Below are 14,206 nucleotides of genomic sequence, written 5' to 3'. Positions count from 1 at the left end.
AAACACTATTTGAAAACAAACATGCTATAAAAAAACATGCTATCAGAGGGACATTCCATCTAGCTTTTTAAAAAATACAGTTACTTGGATGAAAACTTTAAACAAAATAGTTCATTTTTTGTAATAGTAACTACTTTTTGTAAAAAAAACACAGTATTCCCTGGCACCTCCATTCTGTTGCTGTGTGCTAAGTCACCTCACTGCTGGCCTCAGGCACCAAAAGGCCCTGTGGCCCTTCAGGCTAGCAGGGCATGGGGCCTGCACCCTCAGCCTGATCCGCCTGCAGCCAAACGCTGTTTTCCCCTCCCGGGGACCCTGCAGTCAGCATGCATGCTGCCTGTGGGATTCACGTGTGCCTGGGCTTGGCCAGAAGGCAAATCACTGTGCCAAAGAATGGTGGCATTGGAAGGGACCTCTGGAGATAATGCATTGAGTCCACACCTTCTGCTAAAGGTGGCTCCTCTGCAGCTGCTGCACAGAAGCACACCTAGGCAGTTTCTGAATGTCCCCAGAGAATCATAGAATTGCTTGGTTGGAAAAAGACCTTAGAGATCATTGAGTCCAACTGTACTTGTCCACTACTAAATCACATCCCTTAGCACTTCACCTGTCCATCTTTTAAATACCTCCAGGGAGGAGGACTCAATCAATTCCCTGGGCAGCCTCTGCCAGTGCTTGGCAACCCTCTGGGTGGAGAAATTTTTCCAGATGTCTAAGCTGAACCTTCCTTGGTGCAACTTGAGGCCATTCCCTCTTGTCCTATCACCTGTCACTTGCGAGAAGAGGCAAACATCCACCTCACAACAACCTCCTTTCAGGTAGTTGTAGAGAGCTATATGGTCTCTCCTCAGCCTCCTTTTCACCAGGCTAAATAACCCCAGTACCCTCAGCCGCTCCTCATAAGACTTGTTCTCCAGCCCCCTCACCAGCTTTGTTGCTCTTCTGTGGACACACTCCAGCATCTTAATATCTTTCTTGTGGTGAAGGGCCCAGAACTGAACACAATATTCGAAGATGGCCTCACCAGTGCCAAATACAGATGCAGAATAACCTCCCTGGTCCTGCTGGCCACACTGTTTCTGATAAAAGCCAAGACACTGTTGGCCTTCCTGGCCACCTGGGCACACTGCCGGCTCACGTTCAGCCAGCTCCCAACCAACACCCCCAGGTCCTTCTCTGCCACGTAGCTTTCAGCCACTCTCCCCCAAGCCTGTAGCGCTGCACAGGGTGTCGTGTCCCAAGCGCAGGACTCTGCACTCGGCCGTGTTAAACCTCATCCCGTTGGTCTCTGTGCTGCCATGTACCGGGCCAGCTCCTTTACCTAGGAAGCCGCTTTATCACCCCGTTCTGGAGCACGGCAATGCCACCCGTAGGTCCCGCCTCTCCAGGCGCCCCGGAAGCGCAGCACGGCGCGCGCGAACCCCACTTCCGCTCAAGGTGCACGCGTCCACCGGCGACTGCCCAGGAACCCGCTCCCCGCGTCAAGCTAACGGGAGGGCGGGGAAAAGACCGGAAGTAGAGGTGGTGACGCTCATAGCCGCCGTCCGGGCTGGCGCGGAGCTGCGGCGCTCGCGCGCGTGCGTGGCAGGAAACCCCGCCCATCTGCCTTCCCCACGCCGAGGGGGCGGGGCCGGGCGGTGGATCTAGCGTTGGGCCGGGGCCTGAGCCGGCGTCCGCGGCGTCTTCGCTACCCCCCTACAGCCCCCCCCCCCCCCTTCCCCCCCCCGCCGCGGGAGGATGAGCCAGCGCCCCCCCGGGCAGCAGCGCGCGGCGCCACCCGCACAGGTACGGGCGGGGCCGTGGGGGGCGGGGCGGGGGAAGAAGGCGGCAGCTCCCCCGCCAGGAGCGGCTGCTGCGCCCTCGGCTGAGAGGGGGTGGATGCGGTGGTTCCTCGGGGCCTTTCGAGTTATCTGTCACAAAACAGTTTGGGTTGGAAGGGACTTTAAAGATCATGTAGTTCCAACACCCCTGCTTTGGGCAGGGACATCCCACTAGATCAGGCTGCCCAAGGCCCCATCCAGCCTGGCCTTGAACGCCTCCAGGGATGGGGCACCCACAACCTCCCTGGGCAGCCTGTGCCAGTGCCTCATCACTCTCACGGTGGAGAAATTTCTCCTTGTGTCTAGTCTAAATCTGCCCCTCTCCAGTTTGTACCCATTGCCCCTAGTGCTATCACTACAAGCCTTTGTAAGCAGTCCCTCCCCAGCTTTCTTGTAGCCCCTTCATGTACTGGAAGGTCGCTGTAAGATCTCCTCGGAGCCTTCTCTTCTCCAAGCTGAACAACCCCAACTCTCAGCCTGTCCTTGTATAGCAGAGGTGCTCCAGCTCTCTGATCATCTTTGTAGCCCTTCTCTGGACCGGTTCCAAGAGCTCAATGTCCTTCTTATGTTGAGGATTCCTCCGCCTCCAGAACGGGAGAGTCCAGGGTGAGTGGGAGCACCCGGTGTGTTTACACGTGTGTCACCCAGCCACCTGGTTCCGGTGAGAACACCTGTGAGAGTGGTGAGACACTGGACAGGTTGCCCAGGGAGGTTGTGGGTGCCCCATCCCTGGAGGTATTCAAGGCCAGGTTGGATGGGGCCTTGGGCAGCCTGATCTAGTGGGATGTCCCTGCCCACGGCAGAGAGGTTGGCACTAGTTGGTCTTTAAGGTCCCTTCCAACCCAAACTATTCTTTGATTCTATGGTTTTCTGGCAATTCATATGGCAGACGGAGATGCCTTGCGTCCCGGGAGAACCAATGTCTCCTCCCCATGTAAATGGTGCTGGAAGTGTTATTCTGCTTGAGGTGCTCGCACTAATGGGTTTAGTTAGAAAGGCTGCTGTGAGACAAGAGAGGGAGGTGACAGGCTTGGTACAAGAAGTAGTTACTACTACAAGAAGTAGCATATTTTTGATTTAAGCCAAAGCAGAGTTAAGTTTCATCTGCATAACTGTATTTTTTTAAAAATTAGACAGAATGCCTCTCTGAAAGCCTGTTTTCTTTCCGACAGTGTTTTTCCAGACACTGTTCATTTTTGGAAGATTATAACGCCTTATGTGAAGTATGATGTGTGCTGAACAGATGTATCTTCTTCTGTAATCACCTCTGTTTGGAGGCCCTCCTTATCTCAAATGCGAAGTGAAACAGAGCTGGAGCCAACGGCAGTCTGGTAGAGATTTGGCTGTTGTGAAGTTCATGATAGCATTAAAATTGGAAAGTAATAGCATATGCACGAGGTTCCTGGGAAAATTTCTTTCTTTATTTAAACCTCTTAATTAAATGAGGAGGCTGCAGATCAACGAGGTTAAAAGTGAAGATTGACTGGATTATTTCATGTTATTTTCCCTTCTTATCCAAAATCCTTGCCTTCCCCAGTCAAAAATGTGGAGCTGACTGTAAAATGAGTATGTATCAATTCTCACCTAAAATGAGCAGCAAGTGGAATTTGGTGTGCTGATAGTGAAATATCACAGAATCACAGAATCACAGAATCACACAAGGTTGGAAAGGACCCATTGGATCATCGAGTCCAACCGTTCCTAACACTCCCTAAACCATGTCCCTAAGTACTTCATCCACCCGTTCCTTAAACACCTCCAGGGAAGGCGACTCGACCACCTCCCTGGGCAGCCTGTTCCAGTACCCAATGACTCTTACTGTGAAGAATTTTTTTCTGATATCCAACCTGAACCTCCCCTGACGGAGCTTCAGGCCATTCCCTCTAGTCCTGTCCCCTGCCCCCAAATATATTTGGTGTCAGGCAGTAAATTTGCTGTGTCACACTTTAAAGAACTGAACTAGGTAAAATAAGGCCTCAAAAGGAAAATAAAAATGTTTCTGGTGCTAAATTGTGTTAGAATAGACACTTGAAAATATTTATGGGAAGATATCCCAAAGTGGGGACATGGAGATGGGTTGTAGGACTCCATCTCCTTTTTGAGGTTGTTTGGCCTCTGAAGTTTATGGTGCAGAGTTTGTGAGAGAAATTAAGTTCATGATTATTTAAGCGTCAGAAGTATTGGTACTTTTTGCTTTCAGATGCCTTTCTTCTTGGTGGACCTGTGAAGGGCTTTATGTTCTGTATCCCTTGGCAACATAGATGCTTCTTTGCAAAAACAGCTATTTGAATGAAGGATGTGTTGGCATGACAGATTTGAAAGCAGATAGTTATCAATACTGTTTCTCTATTTAAGGAAACCAAAATATGCTGTTATGTAGAACTAAAAAAATAAATTCATGCTTTATAGGAAATATACCTTTGTGAAATAAAATAAGCCCCTAAAGAACTCACCAACTGTTACTATTGTTTTTTCTAAGACAAAGGTCTTACACTGGCTAACTGCTTTAAATTTGATGTCTTGTATCTTTGGTTTGCAGACACATGAAAACTTACTGCTCAGTACTCCCAATTATCAAAATGGGAAGCAGTTCTGCTGTGGGGAAACTGCAGCTATCTTGAAACAAATTGTCTTTGCATCTCTCTGCAACACCAGTGAAAATAAAAGGTGTATGGTACTCAGAAAAATGGAGCGTGTTTCTTGTTGGCTTCTGTTCAATATTGATACATCAGTCCTAACAGTTCTTTGCCTGACAATAGTAGATGGTCATACTGCAATATCCATTGTGTATTTCTACAAATATATTTTCCTTGTCCTATGATTCCTAAGGCTGTCTTTGCCCAGATCTTTACATATCCTGTCTGTGGGTCGCTTACAATACCACTGTTCTCCTTGTGGTGCATACTTGCAAGTTAAAGTAATCTTGGGGTATGTATCTTATCTCTCTCGCTGTCATGGTTTAACCCAGGTGGCAACTAAGCACCACCCAGCTGCTCACTCACTTCTAGCCTGTCTGGTGGGGGAGAGAATCAGGAGGGTAAAAGTGAGAAAACTCTTGGATTGAGATAAAGACAGTTTAATAGGTAAAGCAAAAGCTGTGCACACAAACAAAACAAAGCAAGGAATTTATTCACTGCTTCCCACTGGCAGGCAGTTCAACCATCCTTAGGAAAGCAGGGCTCCATCACGCATAACGCTTACTTGGGAAGACTAATGTTATCACTCCAAACGTCCCCTCTTCCTATGGTATGGGATATCCTTTTGGTCAGTTGGGGCCAGCTGTCCCAGCTGTGTCCTCTTCCAACTTCTTGTGCACCCTCGCCCTACTTGCTGGTGGCGGTGGTGTGAGAAGCAGCAAAGGCCTTGACTCTGTGTAAGCTCTGCTCAGCAGTAACTCAAACATCTCTGTTATCAATGCTGGTTTCATCACAAATCCAAAACACAGCCCTGTGTCATCTGCTATGAAGAAAATGAACTCTACCCCAGCGAAAACCAGTACAGTTGCTTAATATTGACTTGTAGTAAGAACAAACCTGTCCAAATCCTCAGCCAGGAAAGACACTTGAAGCTGTTGGTTTTTGCTATTCGTGACTGTGTTGCTCTGAGTCACTTTGGTTTATGATTTTGCCTGTGTTTTTCACTCATGACTGTATTTCTTGTGCTCTTTTCTACACCTAATGTTTGTCACAAACTGATGTTTCAGTAACCGGCATGTGAGAACCCATTGTGTGCTGGTTGTTCCATGAACAGCTAGGTCTGACTGTGTAATAGATGTTCTCACAGTCACTGAATATACCACTTTGGCTTCTCATCCCCACTTCTCTTTAGTGCTTTGGGGGCTCTCTGTGTGTTTTACCTTGGTATTTGCACAGTATATGTGCATTCTTGGTATGTAAGTGCTAAAGCTGGGATAGCTCCCAAGTCCATAATCATTGCCAAAAGGCATTCTAGGAACATTAAATTTTTTCCCCCTTCCTTATTTAATTGACTTCATAGGCATGTGGATAGGTGTTACTGTGCAGATGAAGCTTTCAGGGTAAAGCCTTAAAAACACCGCTACTGCCAAATTGTTATAAGTTGGTCATAATAAAAAAGTGGAATAGAAGCTCACTGTTGAAGAGATTTGTGCCAGAAACGATAATCCCAGTTTAAGTTATTTGAAGAGTTAATTTCCCAGTTCTTGGACTCTAGGTTGTGTTCCTAAATGTTTTGCTTTGGCATCTCCCTGGCAGCAGCAGTCACCCAGTAATCTCTGAAGGTGTTAGCAGTGGCAGTGATCATGCACATGAAACTGCATATACGCCGTACACCCTCCCTAATTTTCCCTAAACTAAGATTTAAACTTTAAACCTCTGATAGCAGGTTCCCAATTCTGTGCTTCCTGTGTCTGTCTTCCCTGCAGCTGAAAGTGCAGGTTCTGTTTTGGCTGAGTTCCTAAAGCTGTTTGGGTGTCAGGCCATCTTTTTACCTATCCTCCTGAATGAGGTGGTGCAACTCTAGGCTCTGCTGCGTAGTACTATGTACTGATTTATATGCTAGGCTTTGGAAACTGAAGATGCTTGGAATACTAGAAGCTGACAATTACAAATTTTTATAGCTGTTTAACTTGAAACTTGGTCTTGTATTTTGAGTACAGCCTTTACGAAACTTGGTCTTGTATTTTGAGTACAGCCTTTACGGTATCGTCTGAAAGAATAATGTTTAGACAAAACAATGCTGATTTAAATTTATTCTTACAACACTGTTGTGAACAGACTGTAAAAATAAAGTTTGCTGGGACACCTGCTTTTCTTTACAAAGATGGAAACTGGAAAATCAACATTAAATGTTGAGATGGATAATACCTGTCGATAGCAGAGAGAAGAGAGTTGACAGTGGAGTTCCAGGGCTTAATTTGTAATAGAAAGAATTCTAGACAAAGCTGTTAAAATAGTTGTAAATCTGTTTACACCTGGAGTATCCTTATATGTTTATATTAGGTAGTAAGTAATCTTGACTATGTAGTCCAGGGAATGAATGGAAAAAAGAGAATTTATAACTTCATGGTGAGTACCGGTGGTTCTTTTTAATGACTTGCAGAAAGTCTGGTGATTTATTTCCCCTTGAACTTTATAGACATTCAATTTTTTTGTTTATTAAGTATTTTGTGTAGGTTCTCTACTTGCAGGAGTATACTCTGTGCTTACTTTGGGAGGGTAAGGAAGTATAGTAAATGAAAAAGTGAATTAAGTTCAGTCATAAAGCACAGAACCTTTTAATAGAAATAACCTATGTTGTTGCTTTTTTTCCTTACTTTTGGTATATTTTGATACATTTCTCCAAAAAGCTCACTAAAGAGAGTACTCAAGTGTGCATTTTGCATGTCCATACTGCATTACTGTATAATGAAGAAACACTTAGCAATTAAAACAGTGAAAGTGTAATTTTTCCTCAGCAATATGTTGAAATTACAGGTAGTGTTAATGAGGTGACTTGATATTTCGAAATCCTGCCAGTTAAAATTGAAATACTTGTTTTCCTGATAGTTAAGTTCGTGTTTGAGTTTCCTCCTGTTGTTATCTCCGAAGTGTGTTCTCTTCCAGATTTGTTGGCTTTTGATGTGTTATCTGCAGTTCTTTATCTACTACTGCTTTTCCCCTGAGGTTTCTGTTATTAATTTGTCTCTTGTGTGTGTGTTGGGGGGTGGGATAAACCGTTCCCCATATGCTTCCAAACATGCTCATTTTCTGATTCCAAAAAATGAATTTTTCTTTAGTATTATTTGACTTTTTGCCACTTGTCTTAAAGAAAACTTTTCTTCTCCTATCGAACATTAAAAGAATGAGGAAACACTTAAAATTATTATCAGTCTTACAGACTTTACCAGTTTTATTTTGTTTTGTGCCGAGACGTGAATGTTCTTTTAACTTAAATGAGAAAGCTTATAAGGGTGCAGAACACTTGAAGAGACCTGGGCACTTATGAGTACTTATGTTATATTATAACCACCTGAGTATTTATGTTATTACCAGAACAACAAAAATCTGAATGTTTATTCCTCTTGTAACAAATTTAAAAAATACTTTTGGTTGTTTGGATAGGTAGAGGATCCTTCCTCACTTTGGTCCTTAACACTGCTGCTTGAGAGGATCCAGAGCAAGAAAGAGCAAGCCTGGTGTCAGGGCTCCTAGCCTTGAAGTTTAAATAGTTCTACATAGTGCATCTGTCAGTTTATTTGTTTGCTACACATACCAAGAAGACCTCTCCAGCCTTTTTTAGATTTTGATGACTAAAGACTTGTCATTTATAGCCAGAGTCCAGGGAATGGGTTCCTCATTAGCTGATTTTTTTTCACTATGAAGTTTGAAAATCGGTGGTAGGAAGAGGGAGTAACCAGGTACCACCAGGGGTCTCCACAAGATTTCCTAATCTGTGGTCCTATGCCGGTGCTGTGTTTGGGAGAGCTGTATGGGATTTTTCATCTTGATCTCGTGGGCTTCGGTGTGTTTCTAAAGAAATTTGAACTCAGTACAAGGACTGCAAAAATCTGTGGTATCTGCTGTAAACGAGAAAGTGCTTAAACTGGGGATAGTTGTGCTTTTTCAGATGCCAATTTGACAATCCTGAATTATAATTTTGCCTATCAGGAATGTGCTTTTCATGTGCTCTCTTTCTGCTGGATTCTGTGCTCTCATATTTTCTTTGTCTTGGCTTGCAGAGCCTCTTTTCTCTGATACTGTCTTCTTTCCTTAATATTAAAGTTTATTTTTAATTCCTTAAGTACTTTCAGATCATTCAGATACAAATACATTGAACTTGAATATTATCTGAAATGTACCCAACTCAGGTGTGACCCTGATCTTAATGAAATTGTGCACATTGCCAAGGATTGTTCTGTGCATTTCTCTGAAAAGACAGAAACATTATAAATAACAGGACTCATTCTGGTGGTGTGTAAAAGCTCTGCTCTGTTGTTTGTGTAACCCTCATATGAGTGCAACTCAAGTCCCTCTTAAAATGGAAAATAAATTCTTTAAAAACTTTTAAAAAAGAGAAAGGTGTTTTTATGTTTAATTCAGGTTCATACTAAGGGACTACATTCCAAGCTTTTTCTTTTTTAATTATTTTTGAGTTGTTAATTAAGACCTCCTTAAAGACTTATCACTCATGCAACTGCTTATTACTGTGCCTGAGTGGGAGACTACTCTTCAGCTCAGATAGCAGAGTTTTTTTGTAATGTATCAATAAATGAGGTTAGTTTAGTAAGTTTAAATTTGAGTTTTCAGCTAATCCTGCCAGTTTTGGTTGAAAGCAATTAAAAAGTATTCACATTAGTAACTTGGTGAATGTGAAAGAAGCAATTCCTTCTGTCAAGTAGGCTAATATCTTTGCTCTTGGTGCTGTAAGTCTGCAGCTGTCACAACTGTGGGTAGCTGTAGCCTTAGTGGATAAGACCTTTTAGAGAATGGAGATGAAGTTAGTTTTGAATACTTTATACAAACTGCAGTCAATGCCCTTAATGTTTGGAATCATATGACTAGAAGCATGAGTTCAGTATTCATCCTGTAATTAAGCTGGCAGTTTTTAAATTAGTGTTTTTTTTAAAGCTCAGAAGATAAAAAGTGCTCCAAAAAAATGAGTGTTTATCATTGATTCTGCTTTTGTGAAGATCAGATATAGTGGTGATACTCTACATTGGTATGTATTATAAAAGCAAAAAAACCCAACTTTTCAGCCTGTTATGTTCTGTTAAGTTTTATAACTAATTGGTAAGATTCAGTAGAATCTAGAAAGTAGACATGAATACTATTTTCTTGTTACGGTTTTGAAGTTGATTGTCTTCAGGCTTTACAAATATTATCTTTTCATGTAGTTCTATGTGTTTTTCTTCTTGTCCTTACTTGTTTTCTTGTTTAAAGAATATTTGAGTATGTGACTATTTCCGTCATGAACACTGATTTTGTCTAGGAAGTAGCTATGAGTGGAACTAGATTACGGTTTACCTATGTAAACCTATGACTTTTTGTCTGGTATTCCAAGTGGATATACTACACAAATCCAAATAGATTTTTTTCTTTTAAGCCTCAAATAGTTTCAGTTAACTGGCAGTGCTACTTTATTTTTCTAAATATGACCTAAAAGTTGAACAAGATCCTTTCTCACTTAAATGAGTGCAATGACAGCAGTCCTGTTCCTAAGTCCAGTTAAGTTAGTTTTAGATGGGTTTTTTTAAATGCCACCTAGAATGATCTGCTGGGTATTTAGTTTTGTAAGGTTAGCATATACATTCACTAATTGTTAACAGCTTGGGTTCTTGAATATCCTTAAGAGTTTTTGTGGTCTAAGGTGACTTGAGGAAGTTCATGAAAGCTGCTGTTTCTCTCATCTTCCCTATTTGATTTGAAGTCTAGGACTTTTTGAGCCTTTTAATGAAGAAATAGTCTGCTAGTGATCTAAAAATTACAGTGAGAAATTCCTCACAATTTATTTGCCCCTTTTCCAAACCTGAAGTTTGGAAGATGAGTGGTGTTCTCATCTTAGTTTACTATCTTTATGTGGCAGGCAAAATAAATAAATGGAGACAGGGTCTGCAATGAAAATGGGAATGTAATTTTGATGCTGGTCAGACTACGGATGAAAGAAAGGCCACGACAGCCTTTGTTTCAAAACTGTTGTAGAAATCTTATCATTTATGAGCTCAAATTACTTTCTGAAGGTCAGGCTTATTTGAAAAATAAAAAAAGTGACACAACATTTTTAAATTGGCATAATATTGAAGGTTTGGAATTAAGCGTTCAAAGCTGCTTTTGACTGCTTCCATCTTTTGGGCATATATGTGATATATGTTCAAATTTTAATTTAGGTGTGGGGAATGTCTCAGTCATATTATTTACCTGTTCTTAAAGTGTATAGTCGTTGGATACTTATTTTAATAAGATGATATATGTAGAATTCCTGACTATTTGTCATGGTTTAGACCCACCTGGCTAAAGCCATGCAGTTGGGCTTCCAAAATCCCCCGCCCCGGCAGGGAGAGGGAAGAGGGAAATGAGAGGAAAAAGACTTGCGGGGTGGAAAATAAAACTACAGCTTTAATGAAATTATGATAATAATAATGATGATGATGCAAATAATTAGAAAGTAATAAAATAGATACAAATATATGAGATCACACCCTCCCCCCCCCCCCCCCCCAATGACTAAGTCCCCCTGGACATAGGCCATTGCAGAAGAGAATGAGACCCTCGTAATCTCTCAAGTTTACACTGAGTGTGACATATATGGGATGGAATACTCTGCTCAGTTTAGGGTCACCTGCCGTATTCGCCCCTCCTCTTTTCCAGTTAGGAGATGGTCTTGCTTAAGTATAAGCATTGGCCTTTTTGCATATCAGTGCCCTGTGTTATCACTTTAGAGAAGAACACTGTCTCAAAAACATGCAGTTAGTTTTCAGAGAAATGAAATGACTTACAGCAACTGAGTTAGTCACAAAACTGACTCTAATTTACCTCAAACTACACTGCTATTGTATAACATAGAAACAAAGAAACACTTTTTAAGGTTCTTACGAGTTAAAACCTTTAAAATCCTACAGTTTTTAAAAAAAAATGTCAGCAAATGGCTCTTGTATTGCCACCACTGCATTTCTTCTACTGTAGAACACGTTCTTATGTGTAAAGATTGTCTTGATTTTAATTTCATGTGTTTTTCTTTTATGTCTGCATAGCAGTTCTCCCTAGGTGCTGCCCTCATGTATTGTTTGCAGGAAGGTATGTGTGAGGTAGAGGACAGATGACTCTCTTTTAGCAGTACTAACAACTAGTACTGAACAGAAAAATTTAATATTGTGCTGATTTTTTGGTTTATCAAGATTCTTCTCAGTTTGGGAAAGATTCTTCTGTTAACAATATCAGTCATTGTGGTTTCTGTTAATTTGTTTTGTTTTGTTTTTCCTTTACTTTCAACTATTTAAAGCAGATTTGTAATCTGGAATCTGTAAGAGTACTTTTAAGTTCCACCCTCCCTCCCAGGGAAATAACAAACTTAGGATGCCTTTATTTCCTGCCAGCCCTTTGAGATATCTCAGTGTTTTCATGAGACAACAGAGCTCATTGCAGAGATTTGCAGATTACTTGCATCTCTTGACAATGCATGTCCTGTAAATCAGACTTCTTACTGTCCTGTCTTCTCCAGACAGTTCTCTTCACTGGAAGTGACCCCCTCAGCTGACTCGCCTCTCTATTTGACCTTTTAGATGTAGAGCTACTAATGTAGCTGTTTCTATGCTGTTCTCCTTTATCAATGTAAATACCTGCATTATATTTAATTAGATCTCTCACAATTCAACATACGTGTATACTTATTACTTTCTTCCATCTCCCTAGCTGTAAAAGGTAAGACGTCCTGCTTTAGCTGCCTGCTTTGGTGGTGTTTGGGTTTTCTGTTGGTGGCTTTTTTTTTTTTGTTTGATTTGGTTTTTTGTTGCTTAATTTTTTTTATTGTCAGAGTCTTCTCTGTTAACCAGCTTTGTAGAAGAATTTTGATGCATCAAGACGTCCTGGAAATACCTTAGTAATGGAAGCATGAGGGGTTAGTTGCACCTTTTTTTGCTTTAGTCTTTTTGTAGAAGCCCTGGGTATGTGAGTTGAAACAAATTCCTTTCACGTTCCAAGAGCTCCCTGAATATGGCTTATATTTTCTTTTTTTATTCTTATGTGGCATTACTTCACTATTTTTGGTTTTTCTTTTTTTCAAAGATATGCTGAACCATTTTTGAGTATGCTTTCTGAGATATCTGGCTGGACTTTAGATCAAAACTGTGATGCTTCCTAGAAATAAGAAATATAATGTCTTTAATGTTCTCAGTCCTTTGTAATGTCTCCTGGGTTTTTGCAGTAATCTAGGTTGAAAATAAAAAAGGTTTATTACTTAAATATTTGCTGTAGCTAGTGGTTGTTGGGAATCTGGTCTAGGATTTTTTGTCTGGTTGGGGTTTTTTTTCAGGATATTGGGTTTGGCTAGTGTTCAGCCAGTACCTTTTTTCTCTGTTTGCAATTTCTCTTGAGTAACTTCCATCTTTCCCCAATTGCCTTTTAGTGCCATTGGGTAGGGCAGGGAATCTGTGGAATGAATTGTAACATTATAAATTGGCAAGTTGGCTGGTTAGTTCTCTCTTCATGAATCCATAAGCGTTTTTGCAGGCTGTGTTGCATGAATGTACTCTTCCAGTATCCACAAAGACTAATCTGCACCAGATTGAGTTAGGCATGATATTGTTTTTCTTCTGCCTATTGCAGCCATAGAAAAAGCATTTTCCTGGCTCTTCCATTTCTTTTTTATTGCTGTTCCCAGCAATATATTTCCGAGGAGGAGGCTACTCTCTTTTGTCCACATCACTTGGTTTCCTTCAGTCAAGCGAAGCAGATCTCTAACCTGCTAACAGTATTTTAAGGTCACATGAGCATACACTTCTGAACTGTCTTGAATGTTTAACACAGCTCAAGATAGTGCATCCCTAACTTTGTATCCTAGTTTGTTAAACAAACCCTTTTCTTAAAGACACACAAGTAAATCTGTTGTACGCTGACCTGAGCTGTCCTCTGCCCCATTAATTGCAGGTGGTGATGACAGATTAGTGACTGACATGACCTCAAGAAGTAAAATCTTCGTCCTGTGTGAAGTTTAGTGAACAGTTTATGTTCTCATGGTCTTTGTTTCCCACATTCCTGCCATTGCCGTATGCTGCTATAAGGCAGTATCTGTAAGACAGTGTCAGCTATGAAGCAGTTGGGGTAGCTGACTTTCTGGAAACACGGACAATTAATCTGCAGTTCTCGAGAATCTTGGTTAGGTTTTACAGCTTTTGCCTGATTGTTGGAGAAATCTGTCAGAAATAATACTTCTGCAGCAGGAGACGTAGTTTTCCAAAACAAGAAGAGATCTATCATGCGTATCGTATAACTGTAGGCATGTATGTGCCTGGGGAATTGGCATGTGGAATCATATTTGTACAAGGATGATGCAGGGATTCTTCTCAGTCTGCTTGGTCTGGCTCTGGAGAATCTGTCAGCTTTGTTTTGCCAGTTACTGACTGATAAAACCTTTCCTTTCTACTGGAGAGCAGGCTGAAAGCATTTTCTCAGTTATTGGAAGATTTAATATTGTAGAATTATAGAATCACTAGGTTGGAAAAGACCTCTTAGATCATTGAGTCCAGCCATTCCTATCTGCCGCTAAACCAACTTGATATTGACCAGCCACTTTAGCTCTACTTCACAAGGCTCAACAGCTGCGTAGAGGAGAGGGATCTGAACTGGAAGTCCTGATACCTCATTTCATTGCTGCCAGCTGGCTGGATGTTTACAGTGTAGTTTTGTAGCAGTGACAGTGAATAGTCATAGAATTTG

The 14,206-nt window shown here is 41.6% G+C and overlaps 2 protein-coding genes across 11 annotated transcripts in view; one reads left to right on the top strand and one right to left on the bottom strand.

The window, feature by feature from the left end:
• Nucleotides 1–1,488, bottom strand: part of NEK1 (NIMA related kinase 1) — a 53,577-nt gene extending 52,089 nt beyond the window's left edge. For all 9 annotated transcript variants that reach the window (XR_008449630.1, XR_008449631.1, XM_054065291.1 and 6 more), the window contains exon 1: nt 1,322–1,488. The gene's annotated coding sequence lies outside the window, so the exon portion shown is untranslated. The remainder of the gene's footprint in view (nt 1–1,321) is intronic.
• Nucleotides 1,489–1,705: 217 nt separating this feature from the next.
• Nucleotides 1,706–14,206, top strand: part of CLCN3 (chloride voltage-gated channel 3) — a 70,195-nt gene continuing 57,694 nt past the window's right edge. For both annotated transcript variants that reach the window (XM_054065187.1, XM_054065189.1), the window contains exon 1: nt 1,706–1,785. The gene's annotated coding sequence lies outside the window, so the exon portion shown is untranslated. The remainder of the gene's footprint in view (nt 1,786–14,206) is intronic.

The sequence above is a fragment of the Cuculus canorus genome, chromosome 4 (assembly GCF_017976375.1).
Source record: "Cuculus canorus isolate bCucCan1 chromosome 4, bCucCan1.pri, whole genome shotgun sequence".
NCBI lineage: Eukaryota > Metazoa > Chordata > Aves > Cuculiformes > Cuculidae > Cuculus > Cuculus canorus.
The sequence above is the reverse complement of the archived record's forward strand: the minus strand, read 5'-3'. Positions and strand labels throughout refer to the sequence as shown.